Consider the following 26,461-nt stretch of genomic DNA (forward strand, 5'->3'; position numbering starts at 1 on the left):
TGCAACAGTTCAAAACAGATAAAATTCATGTAAAACAATGCACAGTAAACAAAAGATCAAATCATTCTCTGAGGACAGGAGAGGGACAGCCTGGCTGGGGGTGCAGGTGCCACCCTATGGGATCTGGGTCAAAGTCCTGACAAGCTCTACTTAAGTGAGGTTCCCTCAGCTTCCTCATAAATAAAATGGGATAGGAGGGATCTTCCTCAAAGGTGAGGGATGGTCACTGAGGAGACTGTTGCCCTTAACAAGCCTGCATACGGGAGGCTCTTGGCATAAGTTCATTTGAGCGGATAATAACAAATACAGAAATCACACATGCCCCAGCCTCTCTCCTAAGATTAGGGTTTGTGAAAATGAGTCAATATGGTTTCCATGGTGAGGGTTATACTGCTACACTGTTACCTATGGCATGGCAGAGGGACACTGTGGGCCACAGGAAAAGAGCTGGCACAAGCCCCTAGCATAGGACTCCCTGAATGAAGACTGCAATATCTCCCAGGGGGGGTCTGGAAAATGCATGACGTCACCTAAGGGAAGGCCTCTTCTGATGACCACTGATGTTCTGTGAGCCTGGTCCTCTATGATCTTGGATCTGTTCCCAATGCTTTGTAGTCTATGCCAGCCTCCTCTTCAGAAAATCGGATGCTCTCTATGAAAAAGCAGCCGATCCAAAACATCCTAAGTGGGACACTGAAGAGCTTTCCAGCAGATGGCAAGCTGTTCCCCTGAGACCACTTGTCAAAGACACTGGCAGATCTTTTTACCTCTTGCCAAGAGAAACTCTCAAGTTCTCAAAAAGCATCAAAGCAGAACCTCACTTTCAGGTCCTCTAAAAATGTCTTAGGAACGGCAACGTGCTCTTGGCTTACCTACTATGAATTACCAAAAATAGGACGTACCAAACTGTCATGTCATTTACATAGCAAATTTTAGCACCGTGTCCCTAGCATAAATCAACCTATGCAGATCTACAGCGCCTGCCCCTCCAGGCCTTTCAGGTCCGAGGCCGTTTTCTTTAGATTGAAACATTTCTTAAGCAGGGATGGAGGAAGGCTTGAGGAAACTCAAAAGCTACAAGAGAGCTTAAAAGCCTCGTGAGGCTCCTTCCCCAAATTACAGAGGCAGCGAACAGTTGCTGGAGGTAGGGGGATGCTTCTGTGGTATTGATGCCTACAAGCTGCAGGGACCTCCATATGTGCACAGTGGAACTGCGCTCTTCCACGGTGCAGCTGCCTCTAAGTCACCCACATTCCTGTAAGTAACGCTGATAAGTTCACTGGTCACCAAGGTAGGCTTACATGAAATAATTCCTTCTGTGTGTTGTTGGGGCCCTATCTGGGGCGAACAGGCGTTTGTCTGTGTGTCCTTCCTCCCAAGAAGTCACGCAACAGCACAGACAGTGGGAAGACCGTGGCAAATGAGAACCTAGCAACAAAAGGAGGCAACCTGAAGCCACGCTGCAGAGTGATTTTTTTTTTTCTCCCAGCTGTCCTCACCAGCATGCTCCTGGGCACAGTGGTGTCTACCTGGGTTCGACAATTAGGATGAAGAGTGGAGTAAATACCAAGCCTGGCAGCAAAACATTACACCAAAGGGACATACCTGGCCACCTTGTCATAAATGAGTTCTTGAGTGCCCGAGGTTTATAGGCTGGCCTTGCAAAACCACTGGCTTACAGCTCTAGGCTCTGAGAACTAGAGGCTATGGCCCCAAGCTTTCAAAGTCACAGACTTACAGACATAGGTGCTCTGAGCTTTGATTGGCAGCAGCCTGGTAATCGGCAGCTGAGTATCAGATGTTGGGACCATCAGCTTTTAGCCCTTTGTACCATCAGCTTTTAGCCCTTTTAACCCTTGACAGCTCTTAGGGAAAGTGGGGTTCATATCTCCTCACCCCCGGTAAGCTCAGTTTTCTATAGTGTGTGCTCCAGGCCACCCTCTGGAATCCCACAACTGCCTTCTTGCTGCCTCAGTGCATAGGTACAACCAGCCCAGCCCACTCTAGCCATGACATGGATCACCGATAGGCAATAAAAGACGGTTTGAAAGAAGCCTTTGCTGGGCCTGGTGTTGGAATGTGATGTGGACATACAGGAGACAAAATCCCAGACTAGCCCCCCAAGCAGTAGGAAACAGCCTGCTGACATAGGCAGAAGAAAGCATGGCATGCTTGTACACAGGTTATAATTCTGCCAACTGAGCCTCACGTACTACTGATGACAATCCTCAGGAACTAATCACATCAGAGGAATTGTAGACTTCCGGCTGGGAGGGCACTTTCCCCTCCTATCCTGAGTAAGACTAGCCGCAGGGTGGGCAGCAACATCCACAGTCCACCCAGGATTGTCTTGCTTGGAGTGGAGTCTTCCAAACACGAGTCATGCCGCCCAGAATGGTCTTGGCTGGTGGAAGCCCTCCTGAAACAGAGCTCTGTGGCTTCAGCAGCAGCAGCCTTCCTGGCATCTGGACTGTAATTTCTTCAAAGCAGCTGGGATATCATGGTGACAGCCTGTGTACGGATAGGCTGCCTCAGCCAGGCATAGGAGTGCATACCTTGTAATCCCAACACTCGGGAAACAGAGGCAGATGGATCAGGATTTCAAGGTCAGCCTCAGCCACACAGGTTGAAGATTAGCCTGTGCTACCTGAGACCCTAACTCAGAATAAAGGAGGTGAGGCAGGAGGACCCTACTCCACCAGTAGTTCCTCGATCAAGGCAGCCAGGCACAAGAGAAGATTCTGACTGACAGCCCTCTAAGGGTACAACAGTGCTGCCCCGCAGTAGTTTAATTTGAAGAAGTAAACACTAAATGGTGCTTATGTAACGACATTAACAGTCTCGATAGTACTTAAAACTGCTTAACTTCAAGCCCAATACCCTCAGGCAGCACTGTGTCGTCCTATCTGTCTCAACCTTGCCAGTGACTCTGGGAGCAGACTCTGCTCCTCAGAAGCAACGGTGCTCACCGGATCAACACTGTTGGTCCCACATTCTCTCCAACAAAATTCTTCTCTCTCCACCTTCAACACCCAAAAGGAAGACAATCTTTGCATTCTGTTCTAAATGGTTCTTCATCCCTGCCAGCTCCAGCTCCGGTACCAGACGGGGGAAATTTAAGCTCAGCAATGGCTCTAAATTCCACAAGCCATCCAAGACCAGCTGACAGGAGAGGGCCACCCTTGCTCTAAGCCCTCAGGATGAAGGTCTGACTCAGTCCATGCAGACCCCCACACCTTCCTCAAGAAGCCAAGCCAACATGGCCCCCTAGATGATCCACAGCTGTCCGGGGGGTACACTTGGCTTTGAGGTTCAGTGAGGCTCCCCACTCTGTTTGCTCTGACACGGGTCTGGGCAGAAGAAGCATCCGAGATGTTTAGAAAAGGAAATTTCCTCGAACCTGAGGACTTGAGAAAGCCACCTATATACCCTCAAAATGGCCATACCCAGATGGCTTCAGGCTGAGGAGTCACAGTTCTGTCTGTCTTCTCCAGGTATCGTGAACTCTGCAAAAGGCAATCTCTGATATACGACCTTCAGTGCTGCACGTGGAATGTGGCATATCCATTCATTCCTGACTCGGGAAGGAGGATCTCTATGCAGCTCTAGCTGTCCTGGAACTCACTCTGTAGACCAGGCTGGCCTCGAACTCACAGAGATCCTCCTGCCTCTGCCTCCTGAGTGCTGACGTTAAAGGTGTGTGCCACCACTGCCCAGCAAGGCCTTATATATTTACCCACGGAAGATTCAGGAAAACAACACCAACCTCGAGACCTCCATGGCCTGTGATGCTTTAAATCAGTCTTCTCAACTACACAAACTCAGAAAAGAATCATGAACCCCAAGACGATACCAAGGGAACATTATGCATAAAATAAAGGGCTATGGACATCCAGACACATGGGCACACATTATCCCGGGTATTTCTGAATGGACGTAGCATCTAAAGTAGATAGATTAAATAAAGTCAGGGTTGGAAAGACGGCTCAATGGTTAAGAGTACCAGCTGCTCTTCCAGAGGACCTGGATTCAATTCCCAGCACCCACATGGCAGTTCACAACTGTCTGTAGCCCCAGTTCCAGGGGATCCGACACCCTCACACAGACATATTTTCAGGCGAAAGACTATTGCACATGAAAAAATAAATCATTTTAAAAATTACATAAATAAATAAAGCCAACTGTCTTCCACAACATGGGTGGGCCTCACCCACTCAGGGGAAGGCCTGAGTGAAACAAAAGGCAGACTCTCCCTTGAGAACTAAAGGGAAGTCTTCCTACCCATTGGACATCAGGTTGGAGGAGGGGTGTTGTGGGGGGATTGTTTCTTCCGCTTCTTCAGTTATATTGACTTCTGAGGCAGTGTTGCTATGTATCCCAAACTTGCCTCAAGACTCACATCCTCCTGCCTCCACCCACAGATGGGTACTACCCCACCCAGCCAGATAGTCTCTGGACTCACGCTGAAACAATGGCTGCTTCTCAGCATTAAGTATGTCTGCATTCAGACCAGAGCCAAGAGGTTGGAGAAATGGTTCAGTGATTAAGAGCACAGGTTGCCACCTCCAGAGGACCTGGGTTCAATTCCCAGCACCCACATGGCACATGGCAGCTCACTACTGTCTGGAACTCGAGTTCTAAGGGAACCAACACCCTCACACAGACATAATTGTAGGCAAAACACCAATGCGTCTGAAATAAAAATTAAAAAAAAAAAAATGACCAGGGCAGCCTACCCCAACAGTAAGGAGAAAACACAACCCTGCCCAGCACCATTAAGCCTGAACAGGAGGAGACCCACATGCCTGCCTGCCAGGGAAGCCTGCCCCCAGGCACCTCGTGGTGCCAGGCAGTCAAGCACTATTATCATGAACAAATACATGGTGGGGTATGGAAGAGAGGGAGGCAGAATGGTTCATGTCCTGTGTAGAGAGGCAGATCTGAAGAGGTGAAAGCAGTGAGGAGCCGGCTGAGGAGGGCGGCCTCTTGGCCACCAGGGGCCATGGTGATGTCTGGCTCTGGGCGGCTGCCAAGGCCCATGTCTGGGTCTGTAGCCCTGCTGCAGCCGTGGTCTGTGTTGATGTCCGCCACGTGGCTCCTGATACACCACTGAAGGCTGAGCGAACAGGGCTGCACAGAGCTGGCCCCGCGCCTCACCTGGGCAGCAACGCAGAGCTGATCCTGTCAACATGGGTACGGAAGCACCAGCCCTGAGAATGTGAGCACGGGAGATCTGGCCCCGCCCCTCATCTGCCATAGGTGGGCGAGGGAGAGATTCCCCCCTTGCCCCTCACCCCTTGCCACCTGCAGCAGGCAGGAGAGCTGGCCCTTGGGTCATGAGAGCAGAAGAGCCGGCCCTGCCCCTCACCAACGGCAGCACTCAGGAATGCAGGCCTTGCACCTTGACTGGGGCCTGAGAGTGGGAGAACTGCCCTGTGCCCCCTCATGTGTCATGTGGTGTCAAGGGCAAGGAAAAGATGCCCTCCCAGAGTTGACCCTCCCCATTACCAACTGCAGCACCCAGGAAAGCGAGCCCTGAACCTCACCCTGGGCAGCCCCGTAGAGCTGACTGATGCACCACCGGTGAGCCAGCCCAAGAGCATGAGTGAGGGAGATCCAGCCCCACCCCCTCATCCGCCATACAGTGGCATGGGCAAGGGAAAGATGCCCTCCTCCCACCATGCCTGTGGCAGTTGGGAGAGCTGGCCCTGAGGTCATGAGAGTGAAAAGAGCTGTCGCTGTCCCTCATCAGCTTCAGCACTCAGGAGAGTGGCCCCTGTACCTCACCTGGGCAACACAGTAGAGCTGGCGCTAGTGATGTAGATGTCAGTGAGCCGGCATCCCCTAAAGGCATTAAAGCAGAAGAACCGGCCCTGTCTCCTCGATCCTTGCTGTATCGGGCGACCTAGATGGGGGCAGTACTGTAAAGGTCACCCTGGTGGTGAGGATGACATGGTGGGCTGACCAACCCTGCAACTACCCAGGCCCAGAACTAGAGTTATGTGTTGGTCCACCCCAACATCCACATCCTCTATGATCTGCTGCAGCACAGGGTGGAGGGGGGGGGGGGTCAATACTGTGGACCCAGGGCTGCAGGATCTCCATCACACAGGGCAGCAACAGGGTGTCCAGGAAGAGTCCCAGTGAGGGCCCGGTGTCTATAGTGTAGCAGAAACCAGAGGCCTTGAACGAGATCAATGATTCTTTGCAAAAAACATTTGCAAGTAAAGATATGTGGACTAAACTGCATGTCATACTATAGCTTCCACAACGAGATTTTTCTTTTTCTTTTTTTCCTTTTAAGTTTTATTTTATTTTTATTTTATTTTATTTGGGGGGGGGAGGCGTTGCAAGGGCAGAGGACAGATACAAAGGGACAGGGAGATGAATGGAATCAAGATGTATGATATGAAATCCACAACAAATAAAAAGTTAAAAAAAAAGACCAGAACCTATACCATCAGATCTTCATAAGCAATTTTCTATAGGTATGTGGCCAGCCTCTCTCTCCCTCCCTTTCTCTTTCAAACACACACACACACACACACACACACACACACACACACACACACACACACTGAGAGGAGAGAGAGAGCACTCTGCTACATCTGTGGAGAACCCTCACTAGTACATAAGGCCATCAGTAAGGGTCCTCATGCGTACTTCAAACACCAGTTCTGACATGAGCTAGAGAAACTACATTTCAAACAATCAACCCTCTGAAACAAAATACCCTTTGCCGGGGAAGCACAAGCCTTGCTGATTCATTGCCAGGCATGTTAATCAAAGCTGAGACCCGTGAAAAGTCCATACACTTGGGTCCATTCTGGGCAGAGCTCACATCACATCATGCGATGAAAAAGGACATCCACTGATAAGAGGGACACTGTGCAGTGTATGGACAGAGTGGGCAGAGAGTAGGAGTCTCACACTCCTTCCAAAGAGGACCTTTCCTTTATCGGCTATGCACCAAGCAGAAGCGAGAAATTTTAGAAATAGAATGGATCCGTGTTTTTCACAGACCCTCAGATCCCGGAGCCTAATTATTCTGGGAGTAAGGAACCAGAGCATCCTGCAACAGCAAGAGAGAATGTGAGAAACTTGGAAACAGCAGTCCTAGAAGCTGCGCTTGTGTCGATGATGCTAAGCAATTCACAAGTGTGTTCACACATGCGCAACTCCTTCTTCTTGCATTTGTGTGTGTGTGGTATGTGTGCACGTGTATGTGGATATGTGGGTAAATAGGCAGTGTGTGCACTGTTGGTATCTTCCTCTATGTCCCTCCACCTTATATTTTGAGACATGGTCTCTCACACATCCTCAAACTCACTGATCGGCTAGACTGGTTGGCCAGGGATCCAGTCGTCTTTACCCTTTCAACACTGGGTTTCAGGCACAAGCTGCTCAACTAGCTTTTTTATTATTGTTGTTGTTATTGTTGTTGTTGTTTTATTTCATGTGGGTGCTAGAAATTGACCCCCAGTCCTCTGGAAGGTCACCCAGTGCTCTTAACTCCTGAGCCATATTTCCAGCTGTACCTGGCTTTGTATGTGGCTGCTGGAGATCCAAACTTAGGTTCTCATGCTTTTGTGGCAGGCATTTTACTTACCAAACCATGTCCCCAGCTCCCATGGGCACATCTAAATAATCTATAAAGCAATGTCATTGGTAATTCGGTCTTCCAAGTAAGGAAACTGAGGTTCAGGGAGGTCATTTTGCCCATAGCCGCACAGCTAATCGGAAGTAGGGTTGGGTTTGAAGGTCCAGTGACCAAGGACCTCTGAACTGCCCTGCTGCCTTCTCCTTACATGGTACTTAGGGTTTGAAACATGCCACACACAAAAAAAGAAAAATGAAAGGCTCAAGAGATGGCTCAGCTGTTAAAGTTGAGGCTCACAACCAAAAATGTAAGAAAGAGTGAAGGACTCAAGAGCATACACTCAGACCAGCTCAGGAAGGTCTCAGAGGACAGTGAGCAACTACCTGCCACAGAGGGCCAAAGGTGGCCTTGATGCGGCTATCCCCAGAAAGTCACCAGGAACCACCACTCCACATACACTAGAGCCTTCCACTCCCACCAAAGAGCCCCATCACACCACACACACACACACACACACACACACACACACCAGAGAGAGAGAGAGAAAGACTTCACCTCCCCTTGACTTCACTACCCAGAATTCCTCCTTTCACTTTGTGGACCGTATCGTTGAACACAACTTGCCCATTCCTACTTCACGGGGATCCAGAAAAACCTCTAACAAACTCTTGCCGAAGTGAGACTCCCCTGGGACACACACTGCTTTGAGGCAGACCAGCATCCACCACTGACCTCCTTTTGGCTACTCCATCCTGCACGTCTGGCCACACCTCCAGCTCCAAGAGTGGACACACAGGCTGAACCATGAGCCAGTCAATACACAGCAACCCTCTAGCCAACCAATAGCGCGAAGAGAGGAAGAAGGCAGGGCCACTCAGAGCCAACCGCTAGGTGCCCTGCTCACTCGCCCTTGATGGTCTTATCACCTGACAGAGGGAGGCTGAGGAGGGAGAGGAAGAGAGACCAGAGGGAATGAGATCCAGTCCTAAATCTGCTTTGAAGTTCTCCATGAACGTTACAGCGCTGCTCTCTCAAACATGCAGGTTTCCGGTCCCACATGACCTAGAGTCCTAATGCCAGAGGGCGCTCAAAAGGAAGACACAGCGTGAACTGAAGCAAACCAGCATTATAATAAAGGCCACCTCGGGCATTTTTTGATGTTTTAACGGAAAGGCTTCCACAACCAGTGTAACTGTCCCATTTTGCTACAACCCTTTCAAGCCCTAAAGGGCCACTCGGCGACAACAGCTTGACACTGTCTGCTCAGGCACATCCAAGTGCAGGTTTTCCAGAAGGTGAGCGCGCAACCGCTCTTCACAGGGTTGTTAGCAAGCTCAGTGGCCTGAGAGAAAAGTAAAGAGCATATCCCCTGTGAGACTGTGAGGTCCAGAGACAACATGTCACTCTTCCATTGGAACCAAAACTCGATGCTTGTGTGTGTGTGTGTGTGTGTGTGTGTGTGTGTGTATGTGTGTGTGTGTGTATCTGGTGTGTGGTATGTTTATATCTGGTGTGGGGAGTTGTATCTGGTCTGGGGTGTGTGTGTCTGGTGTGGGGGGTATATATCTGGTCTGGGGTGTGTGTGTGTGTTTGTATCTGGTGTGTGTCTGTGTACGGCCATAGAGGCCGGAGGTCAACATCATGTGTCTTCCTCAATCACTCTCCACTTTATTCACAAGCTCTTTCAGTGAGCCTAGAGCTCACCTATTAGCTAGACTGGCTGGCTAGTGAGCTCTGGGGATCTACCTGCCTCCACCCACCCCTCCCAGGACTGAGATTACAGGTAGATCCCACCACACCAGACGTTTCCTTTGGTGCTGAAGATCTAAACACCTTCAGGCCTTCGTGTTTGCCCAGCAAGCACTTTACATGCTGAGCATGTCCAGAGCCCTCTACCACTGACTTCCAATAAGACACAGGAGTCACTGAGAACTCTCCCATCTCCCTTGTACTGAGATTTTCCTGTAATAACCCACGCATACTGGGAGCAACAGTGTCCTTCCTTGCACAGTACTTCCTTTCTAACTTTTTCTTTAAGTTGTATTTTGAAATTAGCTTACTAACTAGTGGATTTCCACAAGACTTTTTTATACATTCTTAGATTTGATTAACCCACTACCATCTTTTCCTCCCCTTTATGGCCCCTCCCATCCATGATTAGTCCTTTAACCCCTAATATTCCCCCTCCTTCTTCTTTCCCATGCATTCTACTATCCCTCCAATTTTTTTTTCAATTGCATTGGAAAATAGAGGATGTTGTGTGAGTTTTCATGTACTTTTCCTTTGGAATACCCTCCCCTCTGCCCCCCGGCTTCTCCCACAGCCCTGTGCCCTCCCTACTTACACCTCTCTGCCCCAGTATTCCTCCTCTCTGCTTTTGTTTTACCTACAATCTGTTACATCCTTCCTTGAACGTGCCCAAGCCCAAAAGGCACCCTTCTCATTTCCTGGCTTCCACTTTTGCTCCAAATTAAACACAAATCACACGATTTGAAGGTAAGCTATGCATAGGAGAGAGAAGGTAAGGCGTTTGTCTTTCTTGGCCTGAGTCACATCATTCAGTATGATTTTCCAGTTCTATCCATTTACCTGAAATTTTCATGATTTGCTTCTTCATTATAGCTGAGTAGTATTATTCTATTGTGTGTATAAACTCCAATTTTTTCTTATGTATTCATCTGTTGATGGACATCCAGGTTGATTTCATTTCATAGCTATTGTGAATGTCACAGCAATGAACACGTATGTGTAAGTGCCTCTGTGATAGGACATTAAGTCCACTGGGCATATGCTCAAAAGCAGTATCACTGGGTCACATGGCAGTTGTGTTTCTAGTGTTTTGAGAAACATCCAAACTGATTTCCAGAATGGTTGCAAAGCTCCCCTTTTGCCACAGCCACTTTGGTATTTCTTTTGTCATTTACACCACTGAGGATGTCCATTCTGACTGGGGTGAGATGGTGTGCCAGACAGTTTTTATGTCAACCTGACAGGAGCTAGAGTCATCTGGGAGAGGAGGGAACCTCAATTGAGGTTTTGCTTCAGTTCCTGCCCTGACTGCCTTTGATGATGAACAGTGATGGAGAAGTATAAGCAAAATAAACCCCTCCCCTATCCCACCTCAAGCTGCTTTTGGACATGGTGTTGTATCACATCAGTAGTAACCCTAACTAAGACAGAAGGAATCTTAAAGTAGTTTTAAGTTGCCTTTCTGTGGTGGTTTGAATGGCTGCATAGACTCGTGTGTTAGAGTGCTTGGCCCATAGGGAGTGGCACTGTTAGGAGGTGTGGTCTTGTTGGAGGAAGTGTGTCACTGTGGAGGTGGGCTTCAGGATCTCATATATGCTCAAGCTATGCCCAGTGTGGGATACAGTTCACTTCCTGTTGCCTCTGCAGGCAACAGCAGAGTTCAAGATGTAGAACTCTCAGCTCCTTCTCCAGTACCATGTCTGCCTGCCTGCCTGCATGCTGCCATGCTTCTCGCCATGATGATAATGAATTAAACCCATGAAACTGTAAGCCAGCCCCAATTAAACTCTTGATAAGAGTTGCTGTGGTCATGGTGTCTCTTCACAGCAACAGAAACCCTGAGACACCTTCCCAGATGGCTGAGGATGTAGAACACTTTTAAAAGTATTTTCTAGCCATTTGCATCTCACCTTTTGAGCAGAGTTATTGATCAAGGAGGCCCCAGAGACCTCCAAAACAACACAGAGGACTGTCTTTGCCTTTGATTACCCACCATACTACGTGGTAAGACTCTAGCTGAAGACACCACATACTTTGACTACAGGACATAGAGAAATCAATCTTGAACCAGCAGTAAACCTCCTCCCTGCTGGCTAGCTGTCATCGTGCAGGAAGGTGCTATATAAGCTTCTGGGAGAGAAAAGACATCAACTGTCTTACCCAGAGTTGGACTCTGCTTGCTACAACAGCAGCCTGCTGGGCGAGATGAAATTTTGTAACAGTGGCATGACTGTTGTGGGGGTAACCAACCACTTTCTGATTGGTTATGAGGCCTGCTCCACAGGAGGGATTTCATACCTGACACTACAAACCTAGCCAAAAGCACGTGACTAGGGAAATCATAGAGCATGCTACTGTTATTTTACTAAATGGTCATGTTTTCAAAGTGTCTCCTACATACATACCTATGTTCATATCCATAGAGCTGGGCTGTTCTCAATCTTGGTCAGAGAAGGTTCTTTTTGCAATGAGCAGCAGTCAACGGAGAGATACATAACTGGTCAAAATACTAAGAATAAGAGACTGAGTACTCAGTTCTAAATGGGGCATCTAGATCAACCCCACCCTACCCCCAACTAAGGCTCAGAGAATACCATGGAAGGGGAAGCAAAAAAAATGTAAGAGCTAGAAGATGTGGAGGAGTGCTGTAAAATTCTGTGTCCTAGACATAGATGACCATCACATTCATAAACTCACAGCAGCTGTGGCTACCTGCACAAGGTCAATGGAGCCCAAAGTCCAGTATAGATGTGGTAGATGATTCCCAGGCCTCACTCCTTACTGGGAAGCTATTGGTAGTAGAGGGATTCATTCTTTTTTTAAATATGGGCACTGATAGGATTCCCATGCTCCAGTAGATGGTTCCACACCCATGGACATATGGGGCAGCACTAGCTGGACTTAAAGGGTTATACACACATACATACACACACACACACACACACACACACACACACGACACAAAGATGGATGGGGACATGCTGGAGATACGAAGAGAGTTGAAGAGGAGAAACAGGGAGTATATATGATCACATGGTATACATGTATAAAATCCTCAAGAATGAAAGGATCAACAAAAAGACAAGAGGAGGTATTACAAAATAAAAACTTTTTTTTTCAATTCTTCCACTCTGGAATGTCATCCCCAGGTGGAGGGTTTGTTTACTCAGCAGGCTCTTCAACAGCTGTTCAGAATCAAGCTTCCAGGGAGCCTGCAAGCTCCACTTAGGCAAACAAGGGAGCTGGGGGCAAGCTCCGGGACTGGCAGAGCAACTTGGAAAGAAATCTTCCAGACTTGCCCTCCCCGACTGCACAGAGCAAAGCAACACTGAGCCCCAGTGGGCAGGTTCAGTTTGGAGTATGGCAGTCAGAGACACAGACCAAGAGTCCAGAGATGGAGGTCTGGATCCTAGCCCTTGTCCTTGTGCCTGTGAATAAGCTGCTCACCCTAAATGCAAACTTCTTCATGTCTGTTTCTTTCCAAGACGTTCTAGGGTTCTGGTGGTGGATCTCCCAGCCAACCTACTCCATTTTCCCCCATTTTTTCCTGAGATCATTAAGGACACCTAAACCTTGTTCTGACTCCTGTCAAGAGCCCTACTGTGGGACACAATCCACCTATGACTCATAAGTATGCCTGGTCCTCTGCCATCCTCTCCCCTGGGGTAACAGTGAGAGCAATGGCCACAATGGGCTTTAGCACAACAAAACACATGATCTCATCATCGCCTGAAGCTACAAATACAGGTGGGTTCATACTACGAAGTTATGAAACCCAAACCAGGAGGTGCCGAGGAGCCTGACATAGTAAGTGGGACTCAAACTTGCAACTTGTCACACACCAGCAAAGGACAGGAAGTGCTGGGTATATCCAGATACACTCACAGTCTGGGTATATCCACCCCTGAGAAATACAGGCAGTCTCTGATACTTCCCAGGCAACTATAAGGACAGCCCCAAGTTCCTTTGGTTGCCAAGCAGCTCCTACTACAACTAAAAGTCACCAAAAGAAAGCTGTGCACAGAAGGAAGGCATGCTTAGCTTTTGTCTCATGGAGACATTGAGCTATCTAAATTAACCTACAAGTTTAATGAAATACAATAAAATACAAGATTTTTGTTGGGAAATCTAGACATGCTGATTCCAGTCCTGGTACACACCTGTAATCCCAGCATTCAGAGACTAAGGCAGGAAGAGCAAGGCTAGCTGCACTACACAGGGAGACCCCACACACACCTCAAATGACACAAAGCAAAGCATAGAAGTGGGCACAGAGCAAGGAGCCCTCTGCAAAGGAGTAATGAAGGAACTGGTTTCTCCAAGCAGTCAAGTCACAGTCACAATGCTGAGCTACATACACACCAACAAAGAGACATGCCACCCAGAGACAGACACCACTGCATACCAAAATCCAGCATAGAATAAAGGTGGCATTATGGCTCAGGGAAAGTCATTTATCGAGTGTTTTACTGATAACCACTCACATCTCATACTCTGTATCACAATAAATGAGATGGATAGAGACTTAAGGTTAGGAAATAAAACTATTAGAGGAAACCATGGAAGAGATCCAAAAGCAATAAAAAGAATGGTGGTGTATTCAAACATAGAAAAATAATTTAAGCCAGCAGGGGGCACAGGGAAAAATAATAATAAGTCAAGATAAACGATAAGCTTGGGAACATATATCCAATTTGCAGTACAGGTGTAAACTAACCTCCTTAACAGACATAAGGAGTATCTACAAATCAATAAAAAAGACCAATCATCTAATTGAAAACTGTGTCAAAGGATATAAAAGCAGGCAGGGCACAGGCAGAGAAAAAGCACACAGATGCCTTTGCATTCTACAACCTCATAGTAAGATAAATGCAAATGCAGCCTTTAAAGAGATCCCATTATCCACTTGCAAGCTTAACAAACATCAAAATGACTAAAGACACACAATGGACTGGGGCATGGGAAACAGGTCCTCTCATCATCCTGCAGGATGCATACGCTGTTACACACACAGGAAAAAGATCAGCAACGTCCATCACTTACAATGGTATAAGCCTCATCAAGAATTCCCCTTTGGGGAAACTGTCTTAATCATATGCTTCAGCCTACACAGTATGACATACAAGTGCCCACTCGTAAGAGGCTGACCACACTAAGCATGAAGCCTCCACATCATCAACACAGAGCTGCTGTCTCTACTTGGAAAAGGAACATCTCTCATATATGCAAGATTAATATTTATATACTCCAAGATGAGACACATAGTATAGGTGTGAAGAGAGAGAAGACGCCCACGTGCAAAAAATAAATTTGGAAGCCACTGCCCCCAAAGAACGTGTAAAACATTAAACCATCATATACAAAAATTACCTCGTAGAGTATTTTCAGAGAAGTATGTAAACACATAAGACATATCTCAGAGCTAAAGCTGTAAGAGTCACAGAAGAAAGCACAGGATAAGCTTTTGTGACCTTGGATTAGGACATCAGAAGCTAAAGCAGAAAAAAAAATAGATAAATTGGACTTTGCCAAAATAAAAAATGTTGTACTTCAAAGAACAACATTCAAAAAGTGAAAAGACAGCCAGAGAATGGGATAAAATTGCATTTGCAATACAAAAATATTCTTACATCTCAACAATGAAACAGTGATACCATTTAAAAACAGGCAAAGGGTCTTTATTTTTTATTGTGTGTGTTGTCTAGTTAGGTTTCTAATGTGATAAAACACTGACTTAGGAAGGAAAGGATTTATTTGGCTTACACACCCTGATCACATCGTCCATTGCTGTGGGAAGTCAGGACAGGTACTCAAGCACAGGCAGAGGTAGGAACCATGGAATACTGTTTACTGGCTTGCTCTCTATGACTAACTCAGCTTACTTGTTTATACAATCCAGGACCACCTTCCCAGGAATAGCACCACCCAGAATAAGCTGGATCTGCCTACATCAATCATTTATCAAGAAAACACTCTAGAGGTTTGCCCACAGGCCAGTCTAACAGAGGCAATTCCTCAATTGAGGTCTCCTTGGGTGACTCTAGTTTATAGCAACTTGACATAAACTACCAGCACAGTGTGTTGGTGAGTGGATGTGTGATATATACACGTGTGTGTGCCCGTGCATGCACCCATGCACATGTGCAGAGTCCAGAAAAGGACTCTAGGTGTCTTGCCATACCATTCTCCACCTTATTTCCTCAAGATAGGATCTCTCATCAAAACTGGAATCAGGCTTAAAGCTAGCAAGCCCAGGGATGCTTCTGCCTTCTACCCCCAACCCTCACACACAGTGCACAGCACTGGGATTACATGGTCAAGTGGCCACACTTGGCTTTTCACACAGGTGCTGGAGGTTCAAATTCGGGTCCTAATGTTTCAGCAGCAAGTGCTCTTACCCACTGAGCCATCTCCCCCAGGCTCTAGGCAAAAGATCCTAATAGTTCCCTAAAGCAAACATACAAATGACCAGTAAATACATACAGGGAAGGTCACACCATTATCACACAGCACAGTGCAAACTGAAGCAAGATGAGATAACTTCACACTCTCCAGGATCAAAAGGACAGATGGCAGCCAGTGTTAACAAGATGAAGAAACTGCGTCTTTCCTATGCTTCTAGTGAGACACAGAATAGTATGAAGCTTGGTCATCAGCTTTTTTAGACACTAAGCATAGGAATTACCAAATGATCAAGCGGGTCTACCCTTAGCTCCATACTCCAGAGTAATTAGACCATACATACACACAAACACATGCAAATGTTCAGTGCAGCACTGCTCATAATGACCAAAAAGCAGAAACAATTCAAATGTTTATTAACTGAGGATATAGCATCAAACTTTCCTATTGCTGTGATAAGACACCACAACCAAAGCAATGCATAAAAGAAAAGGTTTATTGGGGGCTTACAGTTTCAGAAGGTAAGGCCATGACCATCATGGCAGTTAGCATGGTAGCAGGCAGGGAGCTATGGTTCTGAAGCAGTAGCTGAGAGTTTACACCCTGATGCACAAGCATGAGGCAGCGAGAGAGCTAACTGGGAATGGTGTGAACTTTTGAATCCTCAAGGCCCACTCCCATGACACACCTGCTCCAACAAGGCCACACTTCATAATCCTCCTCAAACAGTTCCACCAAGTGGGGACCAAACTTTCAAATATATGAGCCTATGGGGGCCATTCTCATTCAAACCACCACTTGTGGATAAATGAAAGGCAGTATACAGAGCTGAAGAGACGACTCCACAGTTAAGGGCATGTACAACTCCTACAGAGGACCCAAGTTTGGTTCCCAGCACCCACGTTGGGCAGCTTAAACCCACCTGTAACTCCAGCTGTAGGGGGAACCTGATACCTCTGACCTAGCCACTCACATGCAAATATCGCTACACAGACACCCACACACACCAATAATTTTTAAATGTAGATTAATCTTGGGAAAAATAGAGTGATACAGTAACTAAATAGGAAGCTACTATTTGGGGGGGATGGGTAGAAATGAAACACTGATTCATGCTACAATCCAGACAAACCCTGAGAAAACAATGCTGAGTAAAACAGACCACGTGTTATGTGATTCCAGTCATATGACAGTCCATAACAGAGAAGCCCACAGACTCGGGAGTAAATTAGTAGTCGCCTAGAGCTGAGAAAGGCATATGGAGAGCAAGCCTTAATGGATGCAGGGTTTCAGCCTGGAGTGATGAACATATTCTAAAATTGATCTTAGTGATGGATGTATAACTCTAGGAATAACCTAAAAAAAAAAAGTGTTGATGTTTTAAAGGGGTGAACTGTGTAGCACGTGACGATATGTGTGTATGATTATTATGTTAACTTGTCTCTATACTTACATTCTCTCTAGAGATATTCACAAGAAATTGATAGCCTCTAGTAAAAAAAAATGGCTCATGGACACATGTGAAGTTTTTTACTGCCTATTCATATTCTTTGTGCATTTTGAACCACAGGAATAAACTATCTCTTTTGGATTTTTGTTCTTTTGAGATAGGGATTCAGGCTGGCCTCAAACTTGCCATATAGCCAAGGATAACCCTGAATTCTGCCTCCTCCTTCTATGTCCTGAGTGTTGAGATAACAAGCAGGGGCCACCTTCCCAATTTTATGAACCTCAGCATTCATGCATGCCACACAAGCGTTCCACCAACTGAGCTACATACATCCCCGGACCAAGTTCTGTGTTTTAAAGAAGTAAATACATTTGAAAAATTCAGAGTAGATCACTAAATTTGAAATGGTCCAGGCTGCCCCTCTCGGAGCCCACGCAGTGACTGCCATGGCTATTCCATGTGGCTGTGCTCCCCTGACCTGATGACTTGAGGATTCACGTTCAGCAACTCAACGTTTCTCCACCTCAGCTGTCTCATCATTAAGCCCCTAAAGCCCTACTTGTAGCTGAAAGCTAAAGATGGTGTCACCTCTGACATGGGAAAAACTCAGCAAAGAAAATGAAAACGGAATGTGGGAACCGGGGAGAGAAAGCAAGCAGCTGCTGAGCATAAATGGGCGTGCACCCTGCAGGTGAGCCTTGATGCCTGGGTGCTATCCAGGGTTCTGAGGACACATCTGGGTTTGACCTCTATTCTCCACCCTCTCCTCAGAACAGGAGAAATGTCTGGGCCTTCCCTAGAAAAGCAATTAAACTTGAATGGTAGAACTGGACCCCAGAACTCGCCTTTCCAGACATGGCCTCTGCCATACCCTGTACAGAAGAAGAGGTGTCTGAGTCCCAGAGGTGCCTGAGTCCCAGGCTTAATAGAAAAGCCACCATGGCCTGTTACCAATGCACCCTTCCCCAACAACCTGCCCTGAGCACAGCCCACATGTTGGGAGCCCTGCAGCCTAGTTTTGGACCAGTATATGAGTGCTTGTCCATTGGGTCTCCAGATGAGGCAAAAGCCCACAGGGACAGTCTCACTTGGCAAGGACCAGTGGACTTCAGGACAGCACAGAATACTGCTGGGGCCACGCGGCCTGCATGCTCTCTTCTCTCTTGAAGTATTGATGATTCTCTTGGTGGTTTCAGTGTCATGTTGTCAGTCACTGACATTGGACAGATGGGATCATTCCTGGAAACCTCATTTTTTCTCGAATATTTTCCCCTAAATTTCTTTGGGAGCTGATGCTTCTCAGGTTTCTTGTCTGGGGAAGCCAGCTGTCACTTCAGTCCCTGGGAGCTGTTCTGATTCAGTAATGACAGGATCAGAGGCAGATCACCCCTGTTTCTGTAAATATGTTTTGAACGGGATTGTTGTTCTTGAAAATGTGTGCCTATGTCAATCACCTTTAAGTTTTGTAAAGACAGGAGGTACCAGGCTCAATATTTGGCCAAGTTAGCAAAATGATAAGTGTCGTTTTTGGTTTAAAGATGTTTTGATGTAAAAGTTGGGAAAAAAAAAAAAAAACCATATTTGACATCTTGTTTTTGCCGGAGGTTAACGTTGGAGGATGGGAAAAACTTGTTAGTATGGAAAAACATGCTTATTTTTTGGTGTATAAATAATGATGGCTGGAGCTATTCAGGGCCGGCCACTTGTGTGAAACTCACCTGGTGGTTGGATAGTCCATCTCTTCATGCCAACACCCCTTCCCCATCTCAGGAACCTTCCCCTGAACCCAGGCTGCAGCGAGACCGCAGCACCCACGAGCTCCATCTGACAAGCGCCTCCAACCCGTGTCCTCCCTGTAAGGCAGTCTCCATGAGTCAGCAAGACTTGAATCTCATCTTGCTCCACTACAGATGGGCAACTTCAACTAAACACAGACACGTGGAACAGGCGAGTGTCCCTTAGGTTCGGCAATAACTTTAGGACCTCCAGCAGCCGGGCTCTGCCTGGGCCCCCTGAATGCTGTGTTGAGATCCTCTGTAGCCACCCACTCCTCACCTGGTCACGGCACTGCCCCTACCCACATTGCTGCCCCAGTGTACCAGCACTGACCCAGCCCTGTGACTCCAAGCAGCAAGTCAACAACTCAAACGCTACAGTGCCCTGCAGATACCCTTGAAGTGGAAATGGTGTGACGTAACTATGGGAACAAACAGGATGGCAGATGGTGACTAAGCGCCACCTTCACATCAAGGGCCCAAAGAGCCATGCCTGGAGGTACTGGAACAGCTCAGTGTATAAAGCTCAGTGCTTGCTGAAATGCCAGATCACCTGAGTTTGATCTCTGGGACCCACATGATGGAAGGTAAATATCAACTCCTACAAGTTTCCTACACACACACACACACACACACACTGCAGCACACACTCACCTACATGTGCAAACACACAATAAATGTAAAAGCAGCACACACATGTGTGCACCCACACAATAAATACATAAATATAAAATTAATCATAAAAATAGCAGTGCTACACCCAGCCTAAAGGGGGCAGCAGCAGCCAGCTCCTGTCCCTTCCGGGGCTGAGGATCACCGGCACTGTCCCACCATGTAGTCTCACCTAGCAAGAGAAGGGGGACCCCAAATCTTTACATTAAGTGTTCTCAGCTCTCCCAGTTTTCAAAATCAGTACCAGATCAAAACCAAACAGAATAGCATGCCTGTCTGGGGCCTGGATTTCCAACTCTCAGGCCTTCTTTTGGCAAAAATTTGTCTCTGTTTCTTAGCTGTGGTTTCTATGGTCATGAGTGCCAAGCATGAGTGATATTTAATAATTCTACTAAAAGCCTATGAGCCCTGATAGATGTAATGATACGCACATCAACCAGGATCCCCTCCTTCACCCTCGTCCCTGGCAATTCTGCCAGGGTCAGCTACCAATCTGCTTCCTGCCTCCACTCCCTTGGGATTGGCCAAACGGTACCAACTATTGATATATCCCAACACTGGCACCCAGGACGTGGCCCCAGGTGTCAGATAACATGAGCCAGACAACCCATAAGATCTCAACTACAGATCTTGGAGCTTCAAACCCAACTGCCCCCTAACCTGTCACCCTCCTACTCTGAAGGATGATCTCTCTGGTTCTCCAAGACAAATACAGCACACCCTGAGTTTGACCTGCTGCAGGGAACCAGGTGAAACACAGCCACAGCCAATGTCCCTGGTCCTGTTCTTCCAGCTGCCAGGTGTGTTTGCAAAGGGCTGGGTCTATTTTGTTTGTATAGGAGGCTAGGGACAGGGGAGCCAGACATAAAGGGCAGAAAGTGGCCTCTAGACTTCACTGTTTTGAGAGCAATGACAAGTGACCACATGGGTTCATTTGGTGGCCCAAGGGAGCCTGAAAGCCTGGGGTCACCATGCTTTAGGAGACAGTGTCCACACATCCTTGCCCATGGAAAGGGGAGGTGTGGCACCGTCAGTCTTCACCACCCAGGATTTCAAGAATCCAAGTCTTCCCAGCAGGAGAAGTGCCAAGTTCTAGGCCAGGCACCCAGCTGCTTTCAGGCATCTTCATTCACAGATTTCTCCTGTGTTGCATCCCAAGTCAGAGTTTGCCAACAGCAGGTCCAGGGGGCTGGAAATTCTGACCACAGCCATGCTTTTCTGTTTAGTGTTGGCTTAAACTTACTTTAAAAACAAAAGGAGTTAAGAACACTTGGAAGTTAGGAGTCTTCATGAGAAGATGGGAAGGGGCGGGGGGGGGGGGGGTGCTCTTCCTCTCAGCAGGTGAGGATATCTGACGGGCAGAGTCGCTGGGAGTCAGTGTCTGTGGTCCATGGCACAGGAAGGGGCAGGGGCTTACCGGCTGCTCTCCCTTCCTTCGGTTGCATCTCTGACTTCATTAAGCCTTCTCCCTGCCTGACCCTCCCACCCCTTCACCTCGTCTCCCTGCCTGACCCTCCCACCCCTTCACCTCGTCTCCCTGCCTGACCCTCCCACCCCTTCACCTCGTCTCCCTGGGCAGACCCTCCCCCTTCACCCCATCTCCCTGGGCAGACCTTCCCCCCTTCACCCTGTCTCCCTAGGCAGACCCTCCTCCCCTTCACCCTGTCTCCCTGGGCAGACCCTCCCCCCTTCACCCCGTCTCCCTGGGCAGACCCTCCCCCCTTCACCCTGTCTCCCTGGGCAGACCCACCCCCCTTCACCCCTTCTCCCTGTGCAGACGACTTGTCTCATTGTCATCATTACTGAGACCTCCAGCCCCGCCAACTGGTTCTCCCAACACCTTTTCTGGGTCTCCTTAGACACCATGCACCCCCCACTGCAACCAATCACTATTCAGGCACTCATTCAGTACCTAAGACCTCAATCTGACCAGTCTTTTGAAAACAACCCTTTAATTTTTAACCCTGTGTTCCATTATCCCTCCGTTTCCTCCAGCATGCCAAATCCTCTGGAAAACATTGGGTGTTTTCCAAATATATTTCAACTGAAGAAGCATGAGTTGGATCCTTTCCCTTTCCTATTCAGCTATGGGCCTTTAAGCAAAACACATCCACATTCAGTGACTTGATTTGATCAGCTATAAAGTGGGAACCGCCCGGCGGTGGTGGCGCACGCCTTTAATCCCAGCACTCGGGAGGCAGAGCCAGGTGGATCTTTGTGAGTTTGAGGCCAGCCTGGTCTACAGATCGAGATCCAGGAAAGGCGCAAAGCTACACAGAGAAACCCTGTCTCGAAAAACCAAAAAAAAAAATAAAAAAAAATAAAGTGGGAACCCCAGTAAAGTACCCCTCACTGGAACAGGAAACATAAACTATCCAGCACAGAACTGTGTAACAATGGGGTACTCTGGGGAGAGAACTTTATGTCAGCTCACACTTCGAGGTTACAGTCCATCACTGACTTTGGAAGGTCAAGGCAGGAACCCGAAGCAACTACTCACATCCATCATCAAGAAGAAAGAGAATGAGTGCATGTATGTATGTCTACTGCTCAGCTCACCTTTTCAATTCTTATACAATCCAGAACCAGAGCAGGCTAGACGTCCCGACATCAGCTAGTGTAATGAAGACAACCCCTTACAGACATGACTGTAGGCCAGTCTGACCTCAACAATGACTCGCTGCGACTCTCTTCTCAGGTGATTCTAATTGTGCTGTCAATTAGAGCAATTTCTATCCAACCCTGGAAGACGCCCTCCTTCCCACTGCTAAGTCCGAATCTCCCTCCTCTCCTATAGTACCTTCCCAGACCCCTCTAGCTCCATCCAAAGCCACTTTGGATTTGTGACTCCCCTGTTGAATTGCATGGCTTCCTTCCCACCAGATAAGCAATAAAGGTGTTGTTTTTCCTTCTACAGTGATGTTCCTGGGTCTCTGGGCTGCTCCCTGTTCAGCACAACACCCTGTGTTCACAGAGGCAAGAATGTGCAGTCTCTTCAGCCAAGCTTTCTCCTAGCTGCTGGGCTATGTGTTAGGCAGACCTATCTGACAGGTCGAAGGGCAGCCTGCCACATCCTGGAGGCCCAGAAAGAGCCCAGCTGAGCATACAAGCACCTGGGGTTACATGTCTCCTAGCCAGGGCCTCAGTTTCAACTGTGCAATGCAGAAGGGAGAGGAAGGTCGGCAAAGCCCTGAATGTGAAGAAAGCTCACACCTGAGAAGTTACAGGGCCCAAGGCCTCCCAGATCTGGGGGAACCATGCCAAAGTTCTCTGTGTCACCGTTCCCCTCTGAGTCACGCCTACCTAGAATGGCCTTCCTCCTCCCTGTGGCTCCAGAAGATAAACACAAAGTCTGGATTCCTTGCAGACTGCCCTCAAGATTAGGAGACATTGTTGTTGCTTTTTAAGTGAAACTTAAGAACCGGATTTTAAACGCCTGTTCCTAGAATGTCCCCTTGCAAACGTTTAGACCCAAGCATGCACCAGAAAACTAAACACACAACTCAAGAAACTTCTGCTTCAATCCAGGAGGATTTCCTTTCTGGTGGGACACACCTACCCTACCGCACCTGACCCCCAGCCATCCTCATCCCCTTACATGTGTCTGATATCACAAGAACCCACATCGGCAAGAGTATGTGCCAGGTGTCTATGGCAACGCCATGTAAGCCAGGGGCTCAGGGTTAAATTAAAGAGGGATTTGTTCTTCCCTTTTCAATTTGCTGGAAGGAACTGGTGGCAGGTGCCCATGCCTAAAAGGCCTATTCATAAGGGTAGTCACAAGATACCCTCTTTGCTGGGGAGCCGAGCCGTCAAAAGGGCTCAGCTGAGACGATTACCAATTTCATTGGAAACATGCTTGGAGGTACATACAGCTGCCCGATTATTCTGACCATATGGCTGCCCTGCTCACAAGCAGAAACAAGACCAAAAGGTCGGGCAGAAACTACCTCTGTCTTCAGAGTCATATTTTTCAGTACCACAGGACACTTGGCTGCTTGAAGGAGAAACCAGGATGTGTTTGACACGATGTTAACCTAAATATCCTGCCAGGCCTTAGAAGCATGTACTGTAATTAATAATGGGGGATGGATACTTAGCACGGTTCAGAAAACTGCTCACATGGCCGACAAGCAAACCAGAAGCCATGTCTGAGAGTCACTCAGCCCTAGCACCCTCGATGTTTGTGGATACACGAGTGGAGATGATTATATATGTTGCATGTACACATCCAAGTGAGTGTGTGCACGCATGTGTGTGTTGGCACTGGTTGTCTTCCTCAGTTACTCTCCACCTTGGATTTAGAGGCAGGTTCTCTCCCTGAGGCTGGAGTTCATCAATTCAGCTAGGCTGGCTAGCCAGTGAATTTGAGGAGTCCTCCTGACACACCCCACCCAGCCCTGGGGTTACTGTTTATATTTCACTTTTCTCCTTAGTATAAATAATAATAATAAAAGAAAATTTGGGAAATCCAAGGCAAGTAGGAAACTTTAACCCCCTTCTCCATTCCTAGAGCAGCAAAATGTGTATGCGAGGTATCGCCGTCTCTAGAACATGGTGGTTACTCCCTTGCCACCACACCAGGCAAGGTTAAATCACCTCACCTTTGTCTTCCCAATCCCTGGGGAAAGTGCCAAAACAAAGCCTTTCAGGTAAGAGGCTTTCACAGAGATTTTGAAATAAGAAGGGGCTGAGCATGCAGCCACCGGAGATGGGAGAGAAACCGTGCCTGTACAGTAAAACTGGGAGAGCCGCCAAGCCACAGAGCGGGGAAGCTGCGCCCCAAGGTGTAAAGCTTCCCTGGCTGCAGCCACATCACGAGAGAGAAAAGTACAATTCCCAAAGCTCAAAGAGAGAGATGTTGTAAGGGAACCTCTGGAGCAAAGGGTCTCCATAACAGTCTCTAGTCTATGACTGTCCTCCCTGAATCCATGCAAGGCTACCAGCACCCAATGGCAAAAAGGGAGGAGAAATCAGTTTTCTACTCCTACAAATAGTTCCTTTAAAAAAAGAAAAAAAAATCTCCCTCCTGCCCTTTCACAAAAGGCATCAAACATCCATTCAACCCAGAGGTGTCTCCCCACCCCCCACCCCTACCCCTGCCAGGACCCTCACATGCACCATGTGATCACACCCACCAGAGGGTGCTCTGGAATCAAGCCACCATTTTCTCCAGATTTGATCTCCTATCTAGAGAGTTTTCCTTGATGGTAAAATGTTAATACATGGGGCAAGTAAAGTGGCTCAATGAATAACGGCTCCTGCCACCCATGCTGAGGACCTGAGTTCAATTCCTGGGTCTCATGTGGTAGAAGGGGAAAACTGACCCCAACAAGTTGTCTCTAGCCTACACAGACAGACAGAGACAGAGAGAGTAAATAAAATGTAATAGTAACACTAAATAAAAATCAAAATACATATAAAGACATAGAAGCATCATGGGCTCTAGCCCTCAAAACCAAAGCTCAATTAAACTTTCCTAAGTTGCCTTGGTCACAGCATTTTATCACAGAAGCAGAAAAAAGTAAGTAAAACAGACGGGGAAATCAGATTAAGTATGGGTCCTGGGGTTCCCTGGGTAAAAGTATTTGTTGTGCAAGCATGAAAGCCAGAGTTTAGATTCCCAGTACCTACTAAAAACACTGGGTGTGGCGGGGGGGGGGGTGGTACCTGTAACCCCTCACTGGGTGGATGGAGACAGGAGGATCAATGGGGGTTTGCTGATAGCCATCCTTAACTGAAAAAATGGTGAACTCCCAGTTCAGTGAGAGATCCTATCTCAAGGGAACAGAGCGGAGAGCAATAGAGGAGGGCACCCAAAATCTTCCTTGGCCTCCACGTACATGTGTGCATTGGCACACACTCAGAAAAAGCATGGGAAGAGAGAGAGAGCTGTTCAGGTCCAGTGAACACTAAAGAAATGGAGACCAAAGCAAGGAGATGCTACGGTATACCCAACACATGGGAAAGCATCAGTAATCCTAGTGTCAGGTACAAATAAAGGATCCACAGGCATGGCTGCATGGAGCATACCGTGGTACCCCACCAGGGAAACCAAGTATGAAGAACACAGGAATCCCATGGCCAGGGGTATACCCCAGATGTTTTCCTACTGGTCTTCAGACATGTCCTAGGATACAGTGTGCATGCATGAATACTGGACTCAGAACTGTAAAGGAGTCCAGGTGACACATAATCATGCCACAAATATAAATGCATAAAGGAAGAATCGCCCACATTGACAGGTAGGTGCACATGCTAATATATGTCTTTGCACATTCGTATATATGCATATATTTATAAGTGAGTAAAAGGAGCCCATACTGCCATGCCACTCTATAATCTGCTGCATTCCACAACCCATGGCCAATATTGCCACTGTCGTTACTTTTTCCCATAGCCTAAGTCTTATTTAATTCACGCCGCCACCTTCCCATGTCATTACTTTCAGCAGCTCTAAAGGATTACGTACTCTGTACTTGTCTTGTTGCTGTTACAAAATACTTGAAATAGTGACTTAGGGAAGGGTTTATTTTGGCTCATGTTCTGATGGTACAATGCAGCATGGTGGGGATGCCTTGGTGCCAGGAGCATGAGGCCCCGTCACATGGCACCTGCAGCCAGGAAACAGAGAGATGGGAACACTGACGCTCAGCTCAGTCTCCCCTTTTCACTCTATCTGGGACCCTGGCCCATGCCACAGTGCTGACCATGTTTAAGGTGTATCCACTCACCTCAACAAACCCAATCTAGAAACTCCATCACAGACATGCCTAGAAGTTCATCCTCTAGATGAGTCTACACCTTGACAAG

General features: G+C 47.6%; 1 protein-coding gene across 1 annotated transcript in view; it reads right to left on the reverse strand.

Moving 5' to 3' along the window:
* Positions 1 to 26,461, reverse strand: part of Fam174b (family with sequence similarity 174 member B) — a 43,350-nt gene that overhangs the window by 11,644 nt on the left and 5,245 nt on the right. The gene's annotated exons all lie outside the window — the stretch shown is intronic.

This window comes from Peromyscus eremicus, chromosome 1 (genome assembly GCF_949786415.1).
Source record: "Peromyscus eremicus chromosome 1, PerEre_H2_v1, whole genome shotgun sequence".
Lineage (NCBI taxonomy): Eukaryota > Metazoa > Chordata > Mammalia > Rodentia > Cricetidae > Peromyscus > Peromyscus eremicus.